Source organism: Ursus americanus, chromosome 18, assembly GCF_024610735.1.
Source record: "Ursus americanus isolate L20-20 chromosome 18, mUrsAme1.1.p, whole genome shotgun sequence".
NCBI lineage: Eukaryota > Metazoa > Chordata > Mammalia > Carnivora > Ursidae > Ursus > Ursus americanus.
This window is the reverse complement of record NC_142144.1, coordinates 42795261-42816401: the sequence shown is the minus strand read 5'-3', so window position 1 is coordinate 42816401 and position 21141 is coordinate 42795261. Positions and strand designations below refer to the sequence as shown.

General features: G+C 36.8%; 2 long non-coding RNA genes across 11 annotated transcripts in view; one reads left to right on the top strand and one right to left on the bottom strand.

Moving 5' to 3' along the window:
* LOC123781326 (uncharacterized) overlaps window positions 1-21141 on the bottom strand; it is a 1008785-nt gene that overhangs the window by 193827 nt on the left and 793817 nt on the right. The window lies entirely within an intron of this gene.
* Window positions 10704-14256, top strand: LOC148108599 (uncharacterized). Its single transcript, XR_015727452.1, has 3 exons — window positions 10704-10805; window positions 12761-12832; window positions 13484-14256. It is a non-coding gene; the product is annotated as an uncharacterized LOC148108599 (long non-coding RNA).

Below are 21141 nucleotides of genomic sequence, written 5' to 3'. Positions count from 1 at the left end.
AGCTGTCTCAAAGAGTATATATGAATATCTCCCTCCTGAGGAAGAACTAGACCGTTAAGTTATGACTCTGTCATCACTCCCTACGCTCACTTTCCACTCAATCAAATATACTGGCTAAGCAAGATCATATAAGCACGGCACCATGACAGATATTATAATATGGCAGGTAGGAATACTTATATTAGTTTATCTGGAATGAAGAAGGCCAATATATACTTTGTGAAAGTCTTTGGAAGTGTATGATTCACCCTTGTCCATCTCTGTGTTCCATACCACACAGTGGACACGGTGTGTACTCAGGAAATAACTTCACCTTTACTTAGCTGGGACGTGGTTGAAGCAATATGTTCAGAACACAACAGGAACAATTATACCCGATCATAATCGATTAAGTTGTTTGAAATAAAGTTTGGAAATTCTGGCAACATGACAGATCAAATAAACACTGATGGGGACCTCTACTTCTGCAAACATTAACAAAAACAACAACAAAATAAACTGAAAAACTAGAAAACATCAGTATGAAAAATATTGGTAAATTGAAATGTAAAGTGTTTAAAGTGATTTTTATTTTTCAGGAGGAATTTAGAGACAAAATAGTTTTAGACTCTGTTAACTAATATATATGGTAAAAATATAAAGCAGAATTCACATATTCTATCCTTATACATTCCACAACTATGAAGGAAGAAAAATAAAGAGTAATGTATACTCAAGTCAATTCCTTTAAAAAGACCAAATGAAGGAAAGAAAATCAAATATAATGAACACTAAATAGAAAACATTTTAAAAGAAGGTAGTAGATATCGGTCAGCATCCATCAGTAATCACAATAGAGAAAAATGGGTCACTTTGCCTGTTAGACAAAGATGCTGCAATGGGTTAGAAAAGATAATCCGGCTTACTTTTAGAACCTCGCCATCACAAAATACATCTAAACGTTGACACAGAAAGGTGGAAAGCCAAGGGATTAGGTTCACACACACACACACACACACACACACACACACACACACACACGTACGCTCACATACTTCTGTGCAATCTTTAACCAAAGAACGCTAGGGCAGCATTATTATCATACAAAACATACTTAAAGGAAAAAGAAGATCATTGATTTTAAGAGGGTTGTTACTTAATGATAAAGTAAAAAACTCACTAAGACATCATAGCAATCCTGATTCTGTTTGTTCCTGCCAACAAGGCTTTTCAAAGTACATAGGAAAAAAACAGCAAAAAAACAAATTGATAAATTCCTAAAGTTATTAGGGAATTTTAACATTACCATTTGAGAACTGACAGGTCAAGCATTAAATGCGTTTCTTAAAAACTCACACTGTTCCTATTACTGTGGTCAAAAATGAAGTTTGAGCTAGATCCTGAAGGCAATGGATAGAGTAGAGAGAGGCATTCTGTACAGCAGACTTTTTAAAAAACAGTTTGAAGATATCAAGGTCTAATGCCTAACACATAATCATGTCATGTACCTGATACTTAGAGTAGCTTTCTTTTTCTTAAAGAATCCTACCTTTCTGATAAGATATGAAACTACACTACATTAAAATTCAATATTGCCACAAGTTGCCACCATTCTTATGAAAAATCCTGATTTGATTCACAACTAACTTGGAATTTCTTTGGAGATACTTTGATATATACCTTTTTATGCCAGATTTTATAATAGCCTTTTATTTTTAGATACAATAACATGAAAAGGTAAAAATCTCCAGATATTAGGTAGTCTTTACAAGAACATGATAAATTAAAAAAAAAAACCCTCAAATTGTCTCCTTTAATCTCAAATTATTAATTCAGCTATCTATATAGACAGATATAAATTCCTAAATATTATATCTGATTACATTAAAGAAAAGACGGGTAAGCTACAGATGATTTACTTTGATCTTTTCTAAAATTACACGCATTTACTGAACTCTAATTTTTGATGTACCTGGTATTGTCAATCATAAAATATTATTGAATATTTGTGAATATATTATTTTGGATATGCCCTTTGACAAAGATGAGGTCCTCAGTTATTGATCTCTTGAAATATGAAGGACTTCCTTTAAAAGTTAGAACTGAAAAAAAACAATAAAAGTTAGAACTGAGTGGTTATAAATTACTTATTTGTTCATTGTTGAGATCCTTCTATGAGAATGGGGACCTTATTTGTGTGTTCAACACTGCATCCCATCATTTAGGCTACAAGTGAAGTAAATATTACTTCAATGTATAAATGAATGAACAAACAAAAAACAAATAAGCAAGTTGCACCAGTAAAACCATTTTTTTAAAAATAAATACTTCACTTAAATTGAAAGGTACCTGAGATTTTCAAGTGTCCTTTGATTAGGTCCCTGACCATCCCCGACAGAAATGAACTATAAAGAAGAATCAGGACAACTTTTCAGAATCTCCTCAATGTTCCTCTATGCCTAGAATAGGTATCACTTCTAGAAGAACCAAATATAGTCAGGATCTTTAAAAACTAGAAAGAAACTGTTCACACTATGTATGCCTGGACAGAGAGTCGTGCATATGTTTTAATTCTGTCAGCCTCCAAATAATTTGTTTAGGACAACATAACAATGGATTCTCTCTGGATGCTATGAGCATAGGGACAAGAGAACTTTATCTACAGTGTTCATTCTTTGACTCCAGTGTTTGAATTCTTCTAGGAAACTGTCTGGAATCTGCGCACAAGCCCCAAGCCTCTCCCTCTTGCATTATTTTCTTGTTCAGAGCCTGAGCCATTATCACCAAATCAAGTGTGATAAACACAAGCCCTCCTTGTGTTTAATGCTTTAATGCTTAGTAAAGTCAACTTAGACTTTACTAAGATCCTTCAACCTACAGTCTGTACCCCTAGCCCACACAAGAGCCCAGTTTTCTGGGGTGGAGGGAAGAGAGGAGGGAGTAAGGAAGGAAAAAAGGAAAGAAGGAATAAGACATCAAAACTGTATTTCTTTGGGTAAAGCACCACATTCTCCAAGAAATTTTTGTTTAAATACAAATAGCACAAGAAGTCTGAAGATGGGGGAAAAATCATTATGTCTTTATCTGAAACAACTGACCAATCATATAGGGACTTCATGGAAGAAAGGGACTAACATGGGAATAGATTACTGGGCATCCAAGAAGTAAGGGGTCCTAGAAAAGAAATGAAAAGGGCACAGAAAGAGAGATAACAGGACTCCATAACCTAACTTTGCTTATCTCACACGTTTTCCCTGGAGTTTGTAGAAGTGCAGAATTTGAATGCACCTGAAGCCTTTAGAAGATTCTAGCATATCTTGTAAGCCCCAATTCTATCACAAGCAAAGTTTACTGACTTAAAAAGTACAATACTTAATTTTATTTCGAGCAGTGGAAGACGGACATTTAACAGTTATATTTGTGATAATAATCTGGAAAAGACAAACAATATTTTGCCATATTTGTATGTTTCTATCAAGTCTTACTAAAGGCTATGAGTCAAATAATATAAAAATTCTTATTTTCATCCATTTTTCTGTCTCCTGAATATATAAAACTCCATTTCACTATAGACAACTAATTCATCTTTACCGCATAAAATGTGACTTTTCATAACTGCAAAAAAAATGTATACACGTCATTTAAAACTAAAATGAGAAAATCTTTATATGAGCAATAAATATAATAAACATGTTTAAATGTAAATGTAAAACACAAACCTCAGACAATGAGCCTACATAAACACTGTGATATTTAGACATTTGTCAGGCAGCCCTTTTCTGTTTTGACAGCCAACTGAATGTTCTATATAGAGAGCTCTCTTTGGAAGATAGACTTCCTTGCCTCGTTTCCTTTACTCTGAATACAACTGTAAGACATTTCAATGTGTGGGAAGCATGTATGGTACAGAAAGTTGGAAAACATTCAGGCATGAAGTACCAAAACAGTCAAATACTTGCAAAACCAATATGCTCATCCAGAATGATTCATTCTCTATTTAAAACACACGTTCGAAGCCTAGGACAATCCAACCTGGACAGTTAACAGACGCCTTTTGCTTCTGACCTTCTCACAGACAAGATTAAAAAGAAGGAAAACAGATTCTAAATTTTAACAATGTTTAGTTCTGGACACTGTTTTTGTTCTAGTGCTCAGCATGCGACAAAAATTAACTACAATCATCTTATCTTTCCATCTTCTAAGTCTCTGTGTATGTGTGTGTTTAATTTCTGCTTTATACTATAAAAAAAGAAACCAGCAATGCCACTTCCTACATAAAAGCAATGATTCCCCAAATAGTGGCTTTTATTTAATACTCTCAGCATGGGTTCCATTAAATCTAGTTGGAAATTATCTTTGAGATCCTTGGATATGACAAATGTGTGTGAATTTTAAATTAGTGAAAACAAAATAACAATATTGTTGATGACTCATCATTTATGGCAAAACCTTGACAATTTTTGCCTTTTGTAATTTTTCAGAGACCAGAACTATAAACAAGTGTATCTTCTCCCACATTCTGCTCATGCTCTGCTTTCAAAGAGAGCCGGTTTGAATTATTCTACCCTGAGAGAGTATGTTTAAAATCTCTTCTTTCACTTTTGATTATGTCTAGTGACTTAATTGCTAGAGTGAATATTTTTGAACAGTGTAGAATAAGGATTCAGAAGAAAGAAGAAATAAAAGAAAAGTGGTAAACGTGAGGAATATTAGCACTCTGGCAATATTCATTTCTTCAGCACTATGCCAGACAACATTCTAATATTCTGTGCAACTATGAGAACTCTCTTAGACAGCATGAACAATAACAACAAAAAATTATAACGAAATCTGCACCCTGATTTAGTTTTGGAACTTGAAAAAGAATTTGCCAACATAATAGACATTGCAAATGTCACACGGAAAATTTCTTTCAGATCTGACCAAATAAAGTAAACTCATTAAGAAACGTGTGTGGGGTGAAAAGATCATAATTTTAAAAAATGCAATCCTCCCCTGTCTTAAGAAAACTAACAGGGTGTTCATAGTAAGTTCCTTTCAAAGGGTTCGAGGACTGGGGAAATGAAAACATATAGCCCCCAGTATCCTAACTGGAGTGAGGGCCTTATGGAGCACTACACCATCTTTCGTGATCTATACATTTCTTAATGATTATAAACAACAATGAGTAAAATTAGTTTAAAAAGATTTGGGAGTCTAAATGCTCTCCTAGGTTTTGGCACTAAACAGAGTCACTTGTTTTCCTTCTATATCACAGCTTTCCACTGCTTTTACAAATGCACTTCAAACTTACTTCATTTAGGTGCTTGTTTAAAAACTGTAACGAACCTGAGAACATACATAATATAAAGTGCTGTAATGAATATATAAGAAAAAGACAATAAAAAATAAGCATGGCCAACAGACTTAAGTAGACACTTTACAAAAGAGGGTATCCAAAAGTGGTAAATGATGGAAATGGTCATAATGGAAATGCCAATGACAATATTTTGGTATTCCTAGAAAGAAACTCTCCAGAATGCCTATAATGAAAAAGACATTACCAAGATTCGGCCAAGACATGCAAATTAGTTTAACAGTTTGGGAAAGGGTTTGGCAGTATTTTCTGAAGTGGACAAAAATACTTTGTGGTCCAACAGTTATCACTGTCGACCTGTAACAATCAGAACTTTATTCTAAACCCAGAGACATATGAAATAATATGCAGAGCAGTATTAGTCATAAACTCAACCTAAAACTGCCAAAGAGCCTCGCAATCACAGAATGAGTATATAAATTGTAGCTATGCATACCACGAAAAGTTATATGGCAAACCAAATGAAGAAATTATACCATCCATGGGTATAAGAGTATCTCGGAAAAAAAAAAAAAAAAAGAAAAAGAAAAAAGATATGGAGCTAAAGAAATCAGACCCAGGAGTGCATATTGTATAGAACTATTTATACAAGGTTCAAAAACAGGTAAACCTGATCTGTGATTTTAGAAGTCAAGAAAAGTGGTTAACCCGGTCAGGGACAGTGATGGGAGGAGGTGCAAGCCATTTATGGGGTGCCTGGGTATGTTCTGGTTTTTATATGAGTACTAATAATACGAGTGTGTACACATGAAAATTCATCAAGATATGCACTTATGATTGGGGGGGAGGAAAGTTATCTTCAATAAAAATTTTACATTAAGAAGCAATTATTATAAGTGCCCAGAGGAGGATTTATGCCTGGGAGGGATGTAGGGATGTGTTTAAATTGAATTATGTCTTTGAAAAATTTATAAAAGATCTTTTGGCTTAATTACTCTCTCTTTCAACTCTTGACTTTCTCTATTCCCATGCCACTGGAGTGGTTGAGGGCATTCTGAGGATCCAGATATAAGAAAGTTGAGTTGGATACATTGTCTTTCATCAAATAGGAATGAAGACATAGTTTGCAGTCACTTTCATGTACAGTCACATGATTGGTTGCTGTCCTTGTATACGAATGACTTCCAGGAGTTCTCTGAGGGCCTATTGGTAATGTGAGATAATGTATCAGGACCAGAGATTCAATGAGAAAAGAAAGTGTCTGCAACCCTCAGCGCAGGAGCTATGAGGCTAGTGGAGGAGAAACACAGTTTGAATGTACAGATCAAACACTATTCTACAGAAAAATTTTCCAATGAATACATATTTAAGATTCTAAGTGAAGGATTTATTTACTTCTGGTGTCTCATAAAAATGAAAGTTCTCTCTTGTCAGCATAATTTTTATGGGAATCAGACAAAGTAGAATTTATCAGTGTTTCTGTGTTTGGAGGGCACAAACTTAGAGCAGCATTAGGAACAGTGAACATGTCTACGTGCGATGGCCCGTTTTATAAATTTGGACTATCAATAATTCAAACAGATTGTGGTCAATCATGCTAGGGAATGACTGAATTATCTCTATTTTCCCTATAGAAAGTGATATTATGAAATTGTTGTTGAGGATACAAAGAGAATGCAGCCCAAAAAATTGTCAGGAAAAAGTAGTTTACCAATAAAAACATGTTTATTGTTTTCTGGGATTTGTGATCATTTGGTATTTGAGCCTTTCAATTTGTAACTTTGCATTTATTCTCTCATTATAATCAATTTTTGTACTGATTTTTGTATTTGCAGTTTTGAACTTTTTTCTTAAGGAGGAGGATACCCCTACCCTGTATAAACTTCTGACACCACAAAACCCAAATCCGCCTTAATAGGTTCCACTCCTGGCTTCTCTGTCTCATCAAAATCTTTCCTTAAGTCAGTAAAATTGACCTCTCTACAGAAAACCTCTCATTTAATTCCACTCTCACTCCTCTTTATACAGGAGAAAACTGAGGTGTGGGAATGTACCCATGCTAGCAGCTAGAAATGGCCAGACTGGGTGTGGCAGTTCTCAACTCCACTCTGAGAGGAGCCTTGTGCACTAATGAGAAGAAGCTTTGCTGCCGAATGGTGGCCCCCGTGTCTGAGGCTCTATGTGGGTCGCACCCTGCCCGGCATGGATACCAGCACACCTTTCAAAAGCACTGGTAATTTGAAGTTTTTTTTCATCATTTATTTCCCCATTCTCCTGTTATCTGCCTGCAGTAACAAGTTTAGAAACCTTTCTTTCAACACGTACAGTCAAATTAGCTGTGCAGGCAGACACTTCCTGAGAAGCTAGAGCAGAAGTGAAAGCAGCAAGGAGGTAGAACATTCCAGATCTCCCCAGCCTGGGCATGTGCTCAGCTAACTGAAGTTAGAGACCACTGCCTAGCAGTTCATGGTCACTGCAGAGTGAGATCTCTGTCTCTTCCAGTTCCCAGTCACAACCCTCCTGTCTGTCTGAGGTTCTAGCAGGTGTACCACAAATAGCAGGGACTAGAGTCCGTATCCTCTCCCCCAAGGCTACTCTGGAAAGAAGGTCTCAGAACCATCTCTTCAGAGATTCTAAAGGGGAATCCTCATGGCTCTCATTAAATGCACTCAGGCAGCTGTGGGCTAGGACACTCATACACAAACAAACCAGGAATCCTTTCAAACTCTATCCCTTAAATCCAACCACAAATTTACTTTTCAACCACTGTCTTAGTATCTAAATTCAGTGTACTTCACTATAACAAAATTATTTTACTCTGCTTAAAGTTAAGTTCTATGGACTTTAATTATTAAAACAATCTGGTGACTGTAATAAGTTACAAATTGGTATTTGCTTGAGGAAAACAAGAAGATCAAGACTCAATGAAAATGTATTGTCTTGGGGATCCCTACCAATGCAGAGAAATAATTTAACTTACTCTCCTGTCACAGCTAAAAAGTGACAGAATTGGTTTTTGAACACAAATTTCATGATGTTTAGTGAAGTATTCTTTTCCTTCTGTTTCTCTGACCTAATAAGCCCAGAAGACAAAAATACAAGATGATGTGAAATGTTATCTCTTACTCAGAAATAGTGAAAGCCAAATGAACCCCCTGCTAATATTCCAAATATCTCGAGAAGCCTAATTACACCTTGTTTAGCGAACGAGCATGAGGCACGGCCCTAGGTGTTTCATGTACATTACCGTATTTACTCTGGACAGCAGTCTTTTCAGGTAATACTAAATCTGATAACAGTTACTCATTTATTCTATGCTTATTATGTTCCAGCCACTACGGTAAGAGTTTACATACACTGACATTAATTCTCACCAACAAAACCCAGACAGTAGGTATGATTTTCATCTTCTGTACTCTGCAGTTGAGAAAAATGAAGCTCAAAGATTATGTAACTTATTCAAGATCACATGATAATAAATGGAAGAGGCAAGAGAAAAAAAACTAGCTGTTTTTTTCTAATGTCTATAAGCCAACCACTATGTTATACTAACTCTATTAGTAGAATTTATCACTTGACTCATGAAGAAATTCAGGACATGTAACTTTAGAGACATTCCCAAGATTATGGAGACCATTAATAGAGAAATACGGTTTTTCTGAAACCAAATTCTGAGTAGTTCTCCTATTGCTTTGAGAATTTCAGTTTTGGTGGTCAGTACGTACACAATGTCAGGCCACTCACTTACCTTTCCCTGAGTCCTGATTTCCACCAGAGGTCACAGAAGTTATTACCTGGTCTGTTTTACAGACATGGCACTGATCATGAACTTAGCAAACGGCAGTGTCATACAGGTGTAAAATGCTTATTGTTCTTGTTAAAATAATCTATTCCATGTTACCATGTGTGATTTAGGATCATGGAAGAGAACCTTATAACCTGGTTGTCGTCTACGTCTTCTTGGCATTTATACGTTCTGAACTTTCCCTGACAGGATCTAGGACAGAGTTTGTTTGGGCAGTTGTCAAGAGCCAGAGATGGCCCACAAATTCATTTTCTACTTGCAAATGATAAAGTTATTAGAAAGTTGAATTGTCAGGGCACCTGGGTGGCTCAGTCGTTAAGCGTCTGCCTTGGGCTCAGGGCGTGATCCTGGCGTTCTGGGATCGAGCCCCACATTGGGCTCCTCTGCTGGGAGCCTGCTTCTTCCTCTCCCACTCTCCCTGCTTGTGTTCCCTCTCTTGCTGGCTGTCTCTCTCTCTCTCAAATAAATAAATAAAATCTTTAAAAAAAAAAGAAAGTTGAATTGTCTTTCCCTTTCTTTCTTTTCTTTCTTTTTCTTCTTTCCTGCCTTCCTCCCTCTCTTTCCTTCCTTTCTTCCTTCCTTCCTTCCTTCCTTCCTTCCTTCCTTCCTTCCTTCCTTCCTTCCTTCCTTCCCTCCCTCCCTCCCTCCCTCCCTTCTTTCTTTCAAAGCTGGATTCTTTATGAGGATTTCCCCAAGAGATGACTGAGATAGAGGCATGTTTGGGAATTCAGAGGAGGCTCCTCTATATTTGACTGATAAGATGTCATGGATCTTTGCAATTCTCCATTATGTATGTGTGTTGTGCCGGATGAGAGATGCATATGACTCCACAAGCCTCATCCCGGATGGCAGCTTCTTTCCATACTCCAGCTCTGGGGTGGTAGCAGTTTCTACTCTCTTTTCATGAACCTTAAATTCTAGTTGGTCCTCTTTAGCCCACAGCTCTTTCCTCCTTAGGATTTTCACTGCCTGACCTTCCACCTCTTCTGGGTAATACTGTCTTCCCTGTACTGACCTTCAGCCACTTTATCTTGATTTCCAAACAGACACGACAACACTTAGAACCATTCATACAAGGTATAGGCATACAACTGACTTCACTAAAGGTAGTGTTTGCAGGGTCTTTTATTTTCTTGTTTTTTTGTTAGGCAGGGGCAGCAGCACAAATCATTTGAACTAGAATATGAGGGGCGCCTGGGTGGTTCAGTTGTTTAAGCAACTGCCTTCGGCTCAGGTCATGATCCTGGGGTCCTAGGATCGAGTCCCACATGGGGCTCCTTGCTCAGGGGCAAGCTTGCTTCTCCCTCTTCCTTTGCCCCTCCCCCTACTTGTGTGCTCTCTCTCTCTCTCTGTTAAGTAAATAAATAAAATATTTTAAAAAATAAACTAGAATATGAGATTGCCTTGCTTTTGTAGAGATTTGCTCCAACTCATTCCAATTCCACCATCTCTTTCTCTTCCTGTTATGTCACTTACTTCAATGCCTTGTCTCTGTTCCCAGCACAGCACCTCCAGAATAATTCACTCCACAGTCCAGCTCCCTGTAGCTCCAGCCTGAAATGTAGCCACAGATCTATTTTTACCTTTTCAAGCCCCAGACACTGATTAATGTGTTCTGTTCAACAACATGCCCTCTGCTTGGGACTGCACACCTCTTCCTCCCGTGGGCGCAGGAGCGCCAGCAACAGCCAGTCTCATTTTGCTTCCTCTGCTTCACACAGATGAGTGAGTGGGATTATTATGTGATAACTTAAATATTTTTAACTCTTGGACTTGCTATTTGATTATATGTCATTTCGTGGAAGCTGTCAGAGAGGAGCATGCCGCCCGCACCGCATGGCGGACTCTGATATAGTCACTTCATTTTTCAGACAATACTGAGTTGTACACGGTGTTTTCCTAGACATGATCTCATCTTATCTCATAATAACCCTATGACTTTGATAGGACAGGTAGTGTATCAGTCGGGATCATGTTAGGGGACAGAAAACAGGAGAGAATGTAATGGGAAGATTCAACTCGGTGTAAAGCTGTTAACTACTGGAAAGTGTAAAAAGAGAACTCAAGATTTTACAAAGGTAGCTACTTAATAAGCCCTCAGGGCTGAGGGAACCAGAGAATAGACAGCAACTGTGACAATTCAGGAGCCTAGAGAAGGAGACCTGTGAAGCTGAAATTCTGCCCCTGAGGAGACTGCTGGATCCAGTCTGGGAAGAGGGACCCTGTGGGGCAGCGACCCAGATCTCAGAGGTGGCAGCTCTGACTGGTGCTTGTGTCTAGAGTGGGGAGAGGCAGCATGAAGCTGGTTCTGCAAAGGCTGGGGAAATGCCAAACAGGATTCAAAGGCTGTTACTGGAAGGAATGGCTGCTGTCAGGGTGAAGAAGTCCTGCGGGCATGACTCAGAGGAACTGCGGGCTGACTGGAAGCCCACCGGAAGTTGGGGGAGGGAGCCGGTCCTTCCTCTTCCTCCAGGCTCATGGTCTCCCTCTAGTGTTCTCTGTTGTTAGAACCTAATAGGTATCTACCCAGCAAAGAGCCCAGCCCAGAATACACAGAGGAGGGTTTGGAAGTTAAGGCCAAGAACTTAGTAACTGGAAGAGATAATTTTCCTTGCCTAATTAAGAAAAAAAAAAAAAAAAAAGGCAGATAAGGCTGAATGTAACCAAACCAAAATTACCTTGCTAAGATAACAAAACTGGCAAGAGGTAAGGCTGGGATTTACATTCTATATCTTGATTGTAAACGTCATACTTTTTTCATTCTGTCACATTTCCTAAGACTCAAATGACTGAAATAACTCTCCTAGAATCACTTACTATTTCACCAGCAAAGACTTTGAAAAACACCATCCAATTTATCACTTGTTCTCCATATTGCCTTGACTCAAAAATGTCTCACATAGATGAGGAGAAATCAAGTTTGGGGGGAGAGAGAAGTCTAGGTTGGGAAGAGCAGGGGATCTCAAAGTTCGTTCTCAGCAAAAGACAGCTAAGCTGACAGGACAACAGCAAAACTGAGAGAACCAAACACCTCACTCATTTATGAACTCATTCATGCAATAACCAATTACTGCAAGTCTACCTCATTCCAGACCCTATTTTAGAGGATGATGGCTCAGATTTGCATAAAAATCCCGCTTTCATGCAGTTAACATTCTAGCGAGGGAGCCAGACAATAAGTAATATAAATAGCTTACATAGTCTGCTAGACAATACAGAAATACAAAGCAAGGAAGTGGTTGCATCTCCCTTTATGGTTGTCAGAAAAGTCCTCATGCAGAAGGTGAGGTTGGTGCAGAGGCCTGAAGGAGATATTTGGGGGAACGTCTTCTAGGTCACAGGAGCAACCTGTGCGGAGGCCCTGTTGCAGAAGAGGAAAAAGGAGGAAGTGAGTGTGGCAGGAGCAGCATGAACAAGCAGTAGGAAGTGAGGTTAGAGAAATAATGGAGGATCTGTGCACATAGGACCTTTTATGAAGATCTCCACTGCAACAGATTAATCATCGTTTTTTAGTATCTGCTGCTTCTCCTTAGGGACAATTTTACTTTCTCCTTGACATCACAGGGGGCAATATGACTTCTTTTGGTTGGTCAAATTGAGCCTAGTGATATATGTCCTTTTAGACAGAGGCGTTAGGAGACAGCACATAGTTTGCCAAATTTTTATTTTCACTTTTCCAGGAAAACCAGCTCTGTCAGCTTGGCTCTCAGCAGAGGGGTGATGTGGAACTGAACCCGAAATGGACATGTAAAGTAAGAAATCAACCTTTGCTGTTATAAGCCACCAATATATTCAGTTTGTTACTGCAACACAATGTGGACTATTTTGGAAGATAAATACTCCTCCTTTACTTATGTATGATTCGTGTATATATAGGCCTAGTCCTCCCCCCCACACACACCAAATAGCACTAAAAGGGTAAAAAGGAATATGTGACCTGGGACTCAGTGGTGCTCTAAAGCTGCCATGTTTTTGAGAGAATGCTACTCAGATGGACAGGGATCCTTTCAGTCAAAAAGGGAAAGATTCAAGTCATTATCACTAGTTACTGTCTTCCACACAAACTACCAGTTAAAGAAAAAGATGAGAATTCCATTTAGAAGTCGTTCTATCTTTAAGAACTTGGATGCTGCATACTTAATAGAAGTTAATGTGAAGTGCTACCTTACCTAACTGCTGGGAGAGTCCAAAAATACAAGAGGCAAGAAAGGGACGAGGAGAAAGTACATACCCTCTCCTCTATGATGCTTCCACCCCTCTCACAGCTTTTACCTCACAGGCAGCCATCAGGCCCCCTTCTGTTCACTCAGCCTCCCAACCTCACCCACACATCTTTACAAGCATGATAACCACTCTGCTTCTAGTTGTTCCATTAATTCTTCTTCTTCTTTTGTTCTTTTAAGTAGGCTCCACACCCAGCATGGAGCCCAATGCTGGGCTTGAACTCACACCCTGAGATCAAGACCTACATCAAGAGTTGGATGGACTTAACTGACTGAGCCACACAGGCACTGCCAGAACAATTCTTCTGATGAGTAATGGAGGAGAAAGGAAAATTGGATCCTATGAATGACTTTATGAGACATTAAGTATAATGACATACTAAGAAGTAGTTACATAGTCAAGTAAGAGAAATACACTGAAAAAAGTACCATTAGTTTTATATGCCTCTGAATATCATGAAACCATCCGAGGCTGTTGTTAATAGCATTTCTTCTAATTACATACTATGGCTTTAAGAGGTAAGAACTGGACTCATTCAGTTTGGTATCCCCAATACCTAACATAGTAGGTAGGCACTGAGAAGAGCTAAAATTTAAAACAAAAATAAAACCAATTGGATTCCTAAACAAATTGATCTCTGGTTTGAAAATCTATTAAAATTTAATTTGGTTCTCATAACTCTCTCTCCCCCCTCTTTTTTTTCCATCTAGCACATGAATTAGCAGTGGCATGTCGGCAATACCTAGAAATTTTCATGTATATACCTATATAGATATAATGTGTGCTTTATATGCATGTAAATATATATTTATACTATATTTAAGTATTTTGACATTTTGTTTCCTGCTATATTTGATCAAGGCATCAGTTAACTAAAATAACACAATATTTTCCCTTGCAATGCAGGGAAAGCCTATTGTAAAAGTAAACTGATTGCTTGAGTAGACATCTTAATTTCTGTACCCTTTGATTTTCCTATCATTTAATGTTGAAAGCCAATATTCTCCTAAGTCTGTAAACCTTATTTTTATTTACTGAATTTCTGAAAGATGCAGCTGGGGAGGGGTTTCAAGGGAAAAATAATGTGTCTAGAATGTTGTTATTAATATATACAGGAGCTGTCATGTAAAGAATGGCTAGAATGTTGTTAATATGACTTTAGCACAATACACATAGCCTCTAAATGGTGACATAAATTACATCCAGTGTTCATATTGCTGCCTGATGCTATTACCTAAGACAATATAAATTTTACACTTGAAGTAAGTTGGCTACAGTCTTCAATAAAGATCCAGCTCTCTCACACTGCACCTCTTACAGCAAACTAATTAGGACATTACACTAGTGACAGCTAGAATCCTCACGATGTTGTGTAATCTTCTGGGATTCAGTGCTATTTTGCCCCATTAGCTTTTTCTTACTCAAAAAGAAAATCCTGGATTTGTTATTGTTTGACACTTCTACAAATGAAACATGAACAACATTACATATATGAATGCACATCTTTTCCATACTTTTGGCTTCACAGATCCTTACTGAACAATGAAATGAGGAGACAGTGAAAACCATAGGAAGAGACAAGGAAATTCAACTCTATTAAGGATATTATTTATTCCTTTGGAACAGCTTTGATAGGGAAAGCATTTGGAAGGTCACCAGCCTTGAAGATGTGAGGGGTACATATGAATATTTTTCTCCGTGCCCCTGTATTATCACAAAGAATTATTATAGCTTACTTTAAGCTTCCTTCAGCTAATAGTTGGTTTGCAAAAGATAAAATAAATTTTTAAAGAGTATTTTCAATACTACTGAATCATTAGTATTATCAAGTCAAGTAAATTATTTGTCTTGAGTTTTTGTTGTGTTGTTATAATTTCCCTTTTTCTTCACCACTATCTCCTAACAAGGAGACATGCAATTGTATTGTTCCCTTTAGTAAAACCTAACTTAAGACTTCACTAGCTACAGTGATATGTAGTGTAGGAATTATGTAGTCAAGACCCATTGTTCCAAGAAAAAAATGGCTTTGAAGAAAGGCATAAAAAAGACATAAATATTTGAAGTCATGAATTAAGTTTCATAAAACTGTACTGGAATAAAAATGATATACAGGTGAGGAAGGGATTACTCAAATGTTTTGGCATACATTGAGTTTCAAAATATTTGGAAGAAAAAAGTGACATAGCATTGTCTTAGTGACAATTTTGAATCATTTGGAAAAAAAGCTACAGATCTTTGACCAAACTCTGAAAATAACTTTTCACCTACCTCCTCCTACTTAGCAAATATGTCTGTCACCAACAATTACATTTTTTATAGTTGTCAACTTGTCCAAACATATATATTGTTCATCTCCATCTTTTCAAGCTGTCTTATTTTTAGATTATGAATAATGTTACCAATTCTCACACTTGATTGTTTATATATATATATATTAGTAGACAACAAGAATCAGTAGAAAGAATGTGGATTTGGAATCCTGATTTTTAACTGGGGTATAGATTCCTACTTACTCACTGGAGGACCTTGGACAAGGTAAATATCTTCTCTGACTCATTAGTGAAGTGGGAACAGTAATACCCACCCCTGGTCTGAGTTAAAGCTTAGAAGTATCTGGCCTTCTATAGGAACTTAAATATTATTCCCCTTTGTTTTCCCTTTCATTTATTAAAAAAAAAAAAAATTCATAGGGGCTTTCTCCAGGACTCATGGAATTATTTTCTTCTGTGTCTATATAAGTCTCTGTATTGCCTTCTTATGCTTTCATTTCAAAAGTTTTATACTGAATGTTGCATAATCATATGATTGTTCTTTCCTCTATGATAATATAACTTACATTCTTGTGGTCTGTTTGAGAATTTTTTTTAAAAAAGGAAAAAAGAAAAAGCAAAACCTAATTTAAGTGTCTCAATTAAATTGTTTTTTTATACACACTTGAGTATATCATGGTTGAAACATACCACCTAAGACATAAAAGTTGTATGTAATAACCACCTGATACAACATCTTCAGTTTATATTTAGCATTAGTAGTTTTATTGAAATTCCCATGCAATTCTGGATGCTTTAAAACTATTCAATTTTCATTTAAAAGAAGGAAAGAAAGATTTTTTAAAAAAGGAAGGCAATTGTAAGAACTCAGCACAATTTTTTTTTAAAAATTGCATCAAGTAACGAAGTTTGAAGTATTTTATTCACCACTTTTGGTAAATAACCACATTTCTTTTAAAAAGTTCAAATTAGCATTAGATTTTTGGATGCAGTATAATTTGTTCTTGAGGGTTTACTAAGAGCTACATTTATTAGATTAAAACTGAATTTGTGTACCTACGACCTTCTGCTAAAGGTTTTACTGCCATCTTCTCTAGAAATGGGCCTACCTTAATCTTTACCTTCTAGCCCTGCTATTATCCCATTGATGCATTTCGTATTAATTATGTATCTCTCTCCTTTAGGTCTCCCAGGAATCACAGTTTCTAAGCCCCGTAGCCTAGGTGTATGAAATATGTCTATATTTCATGCTCATGTTACCTTCCTGGTCCATTTTGAAATTGCCTGTTTTGATAATGGTTTGAGTCTCTGCACACAAATTTCCCTCTTGAGCATTGGTGATTTTTATTCAATGGAAATATTGACCTAGAACCTGGTCACTGAGTTGTCTGTTCTTAGACCTACATATTATTACGCATTCTTCTTAAATGTGTAGATTTCTTGCTATTACACAGCAGTAAGTGTGAAGCAATAATAAACTGATTGAATTCAACATTTTGAGTAAAATACATATAGCTAGAAAGAAGGCACCCAATAACTGACATTTATCAAGTGCTATGTACTAAGAACTATACTTAGTACTTTAGATGAGTGGTAACAAAATACTTTATACATTTCCTTATGTATGGAAATACTTCAGAAAATGCTAAGACCATACAAAATGGTGGGTCATCACATTTAGTGTTTGATAAGTAGTTATTGCTTGCACAGTAGTGCAAGACTGTAAAAGTGAGACAGGAAAAGCTGAAAAGATACAAAGAAATTTTAAGCAATAGGAAAACTTAACGATTTTTTTCTTGGCGTTAAAAATTTTGTCAACAAACACTTTTAAAAATGTACAGGGCAATGAAAAAAATAATAGCAAAAGTATTATTTCCTTAGTAACTAGTATTTAAAACACTAGAAACATTGATAATTAAAGTGTTTTGTTGCAAAACTATGAATTGTGCTTGCCTTCTTACCATGGAATTCACAATATGGAATGAGAATCTTTTCTATGCCTTGGAAAAGTGCCATATGCCTTTCTAAGTTTGGATAAGTTTCTAGCACTTTATCCTTCACATTTTCAATATCGTGAAATATCTCCAAGATTTTCTTTAATGTGACTTTCAGCCAGCGTCACTTTCTCTTGGACATCCTCATCCTTTCCATTGCTACCACCTTCCTCATTTGTGTTAAAAAATATCACCCTAAGTTCTCTGGCTACACACCTAGAGTCCCATGAATGGCAACTATTTCTTCCACAGTTCCACTTATGTTCAATTCAGATTTCACATTCAGATTTACCATTTTGTTTCTATGCTGCTCTTTTATGTTTTTGGTCATTTTCCCACTTCAACTATCCATTTTTATAAAATATCACAAGAGTTTATCACTGTGAAACAAAGAGGCAACACAACTACGCATTTTCCTGTCTGTGCATGAATTGAACAACAGAAGTGACATTACCAGTCACCATCATACTTTCAAAGAAGTGATGTGACTTATAACTGATCATGATGCCTATCTTTACGCAGTGATCTGTCAATGGGATAGCTAGCAGCAATGTACTTTATATAACTATTCACAGTTAATATAGCATGGTAACTAAAATTTGGACCATGTTCTCTGGACAACTGTGTTATTTAACTAAACCATAGTAACTGAAATGTGCCCATACTGAAACTATGAAATCTAAAAAATACACAACTTTTTAAAAGTGTGTACCATTTTGCTCTTCATGATTACCACAGCCAGAGTCTATATATTTGCACAATAAAAATATATATTAAGATTTGGAAATCGAAAAACAATGCCACATGTAGTTTTGTGTAAATTATGTAGTAGAAATGTATATAGCACCTATAACTTAAATAAGCATAATTCTAAATCTTCAGCAAAGGGATGTGTTATTCCAGCAGGACAATGATCTATCCGGCAGTTTCTGGAACTCTGCAATCACTTTAAGGGGCAGTGATTAACCACCAGAAAATTCTCTGGGACTTAATCCCTTTCTGACACAATTCTTTCTAAATCCATGGATCTGCAAACTTTTTCTGAGACAGTAACTATTAAGAAACATTCATTGAGCACCCCCCCCTTTTTAATGTATCCTGTCTGTGTTGGACACTATATATTCATTACTTTGAATATGAATAATGCTGCAAGGTAGGCATTAATTTACAGATAAGAAAATAAAGACCCAGAATAGAATGATCAGGTAACTTGTCCAAAGTTACAGATGCAGATCTCTGGCCTCCAAATCTGGGATCTCCTCTATAAGAGGAGTACTACTTTTCCCCAGTTGGGTAACTCTTTCAAGGACTGCATACCAATAAACCAATAGATGCATCCTACCTGGAAGATGGATGGGATTAAAACCAATTCTCATTTGTGAATCAAGAAGCATGGTTAATATCTACCCTACAGCACATGGAAGTCTAAAAGGCAATTTGCTGCTTCCAGATTCTGTTGATCAGTGGTATAAACTAATCTAAACGTGACCATACTCTCTCTTCCTCACCCTCCTTAAATTGTACTGCATATAATTGAGGGATTAACATGTTTTCAGTTTTTATATCCCAGATACTCTATAGAAATGAGCTCACTGAAATTTATATAAATACAAAAGCTTTCTATTTACAGTAGCTTATTTGTTTTCTTTCTGTGTTTAAGACCATTGCTCATCTTTCTGTAATTGATCAACCTGTTTATAAAAAAAGATCTAAAACTGTGAAATTATCTTGAAATATAATATATCCTGAAAAAGGAATATCAAAAGAATATAACTCATAATTCTACCATATGACATTGCCTTCCAATTTTCAGTGAAATATAAAATTTACTTTTAATTTTGAAATATAACAGATTGTATCTTTTTAATTACCACAATAAATGTGGAAGTAAGGAACTGCATTTCAATTTTTTACTAAATGTCTCCAAAACCAATTAACAGGAGTGAGGCTTTTATGTGGGTAAGACTTGAAGAGAGTGGATGAGACACGTGAGAATTGCCTCACCGTATTTTGAAAACATTGGAGCTATAAAGTTGAGGAACGATGCTTTAGCATTTGATAGATGCTGTTTTAAAGCAAAATGAAACATAAATATTAATTATTATTTTCCCTTATAATTCCTTTACAGCTTGTATTCCTGATATTATACACCTCTTCAACTTCTTGCACGTCACCTGTAAGATCATCTGCAATTATCTCCTTCCTTCCCACTTCCATTCCTGCTTGTCAGGATGTCATTCCTCTTGTCTACAGTTAATCCTTCAACCTGTGTCCTGAATCTTATCCTTTAAATTTCCTCTTGGCCCTTGTTCCATCAATTGTCTCTCCAGTTTTCTGCGTCTTTAACCTGTCTCACTCCTTACTCTTGGTCTTCGTTATATACACTAGATCAAATCCTTTTTACATAAATATGACCATACAACATCCCTAATTTATTCTCTCCCTTTTCTTCTTCTGCCAAGATGACTGAGAGAATTGTTTACACTACAGTTATCTTTTTACTTCGTCAAAACACACTCACTCTAAAACTGGATTCTTCTCCTGTTAACCCACTGAAATTGCTCTAGAAAAATCCAGTAACTTCCAAAATGCTAAATACTAAGAGAATATTTCAAGTCCTATTTTTCTGGACCTGGTCATGACCCTTTGAAAGGGTCTTTGAAAGGGATACCTTCATTACTACAATGCATCTTCCTGGTTTTTTCTTTCCTAAAATTGCCATTCCTTTCAACCTCCTTCTTATTTTTACCCCTGACTTTTGGGGGTTGGTATCTTTGATGGTCTCCTGTGCTTACTTTACACAAACTTCTAAATGATCTTGTCCTTACTTATTCCTTCATCTAACATGGGTATTCCCACTTACACTCTGTCCAGACCTCTCTTATAAGCTCCAAATTGTAATCTTAAAATGGCTCCTGTGTATCATCGTCTCAATGCCCCTCTTCCCTCCAAAGCTGTTCTTCTTCTTGTTCTCCTTATCTTGGTTAATGGTACCAGTATCTAACCTGTCCCCCAAGTTAGTACAGTCAAACCGTTCTCCTGAACTCCTCCCATTTCCAATGACTACGCTAGACCCTTCTTATTTTGGGCTAAGAGCTGTGATGGCATTGGCCTTGATCTTCTTCCTCCCCTAAATCAACTTCACACTGCCATTGGAATGATTTTTAAAAACACAAACACTTTTGTGTTCAAAATTTACCAACTGCCCTCAATTACATTCAGGATGATTTGTGATTTCCTCATCTAATTAGACCAGGTTCTTTTTGTATCCTGTCTGCCTTCCAGCTTCTTCTCTTTCTGTGGAGATAACACTTATATACCTTACAGCATTATCTCAAAGTTAAGATGAGAAAATAAAGGCCCAGCATTACTGGGTAGGTGACTTGTCCAAAGTTACACAATTGAGAGATGCCCCTCCTATCCTCCTGTGAGGATACACACATTCTTTGCACCAACCATGCCGACTTACTGGCAATCTTCGGAGGGGTAGTGCTCTCACATACTTCTGTCCTTTGAACAAAGCCTTCCTCCTGCTGGAACAGTCTTCCTCACACATTCACTTCACTGCCTTCA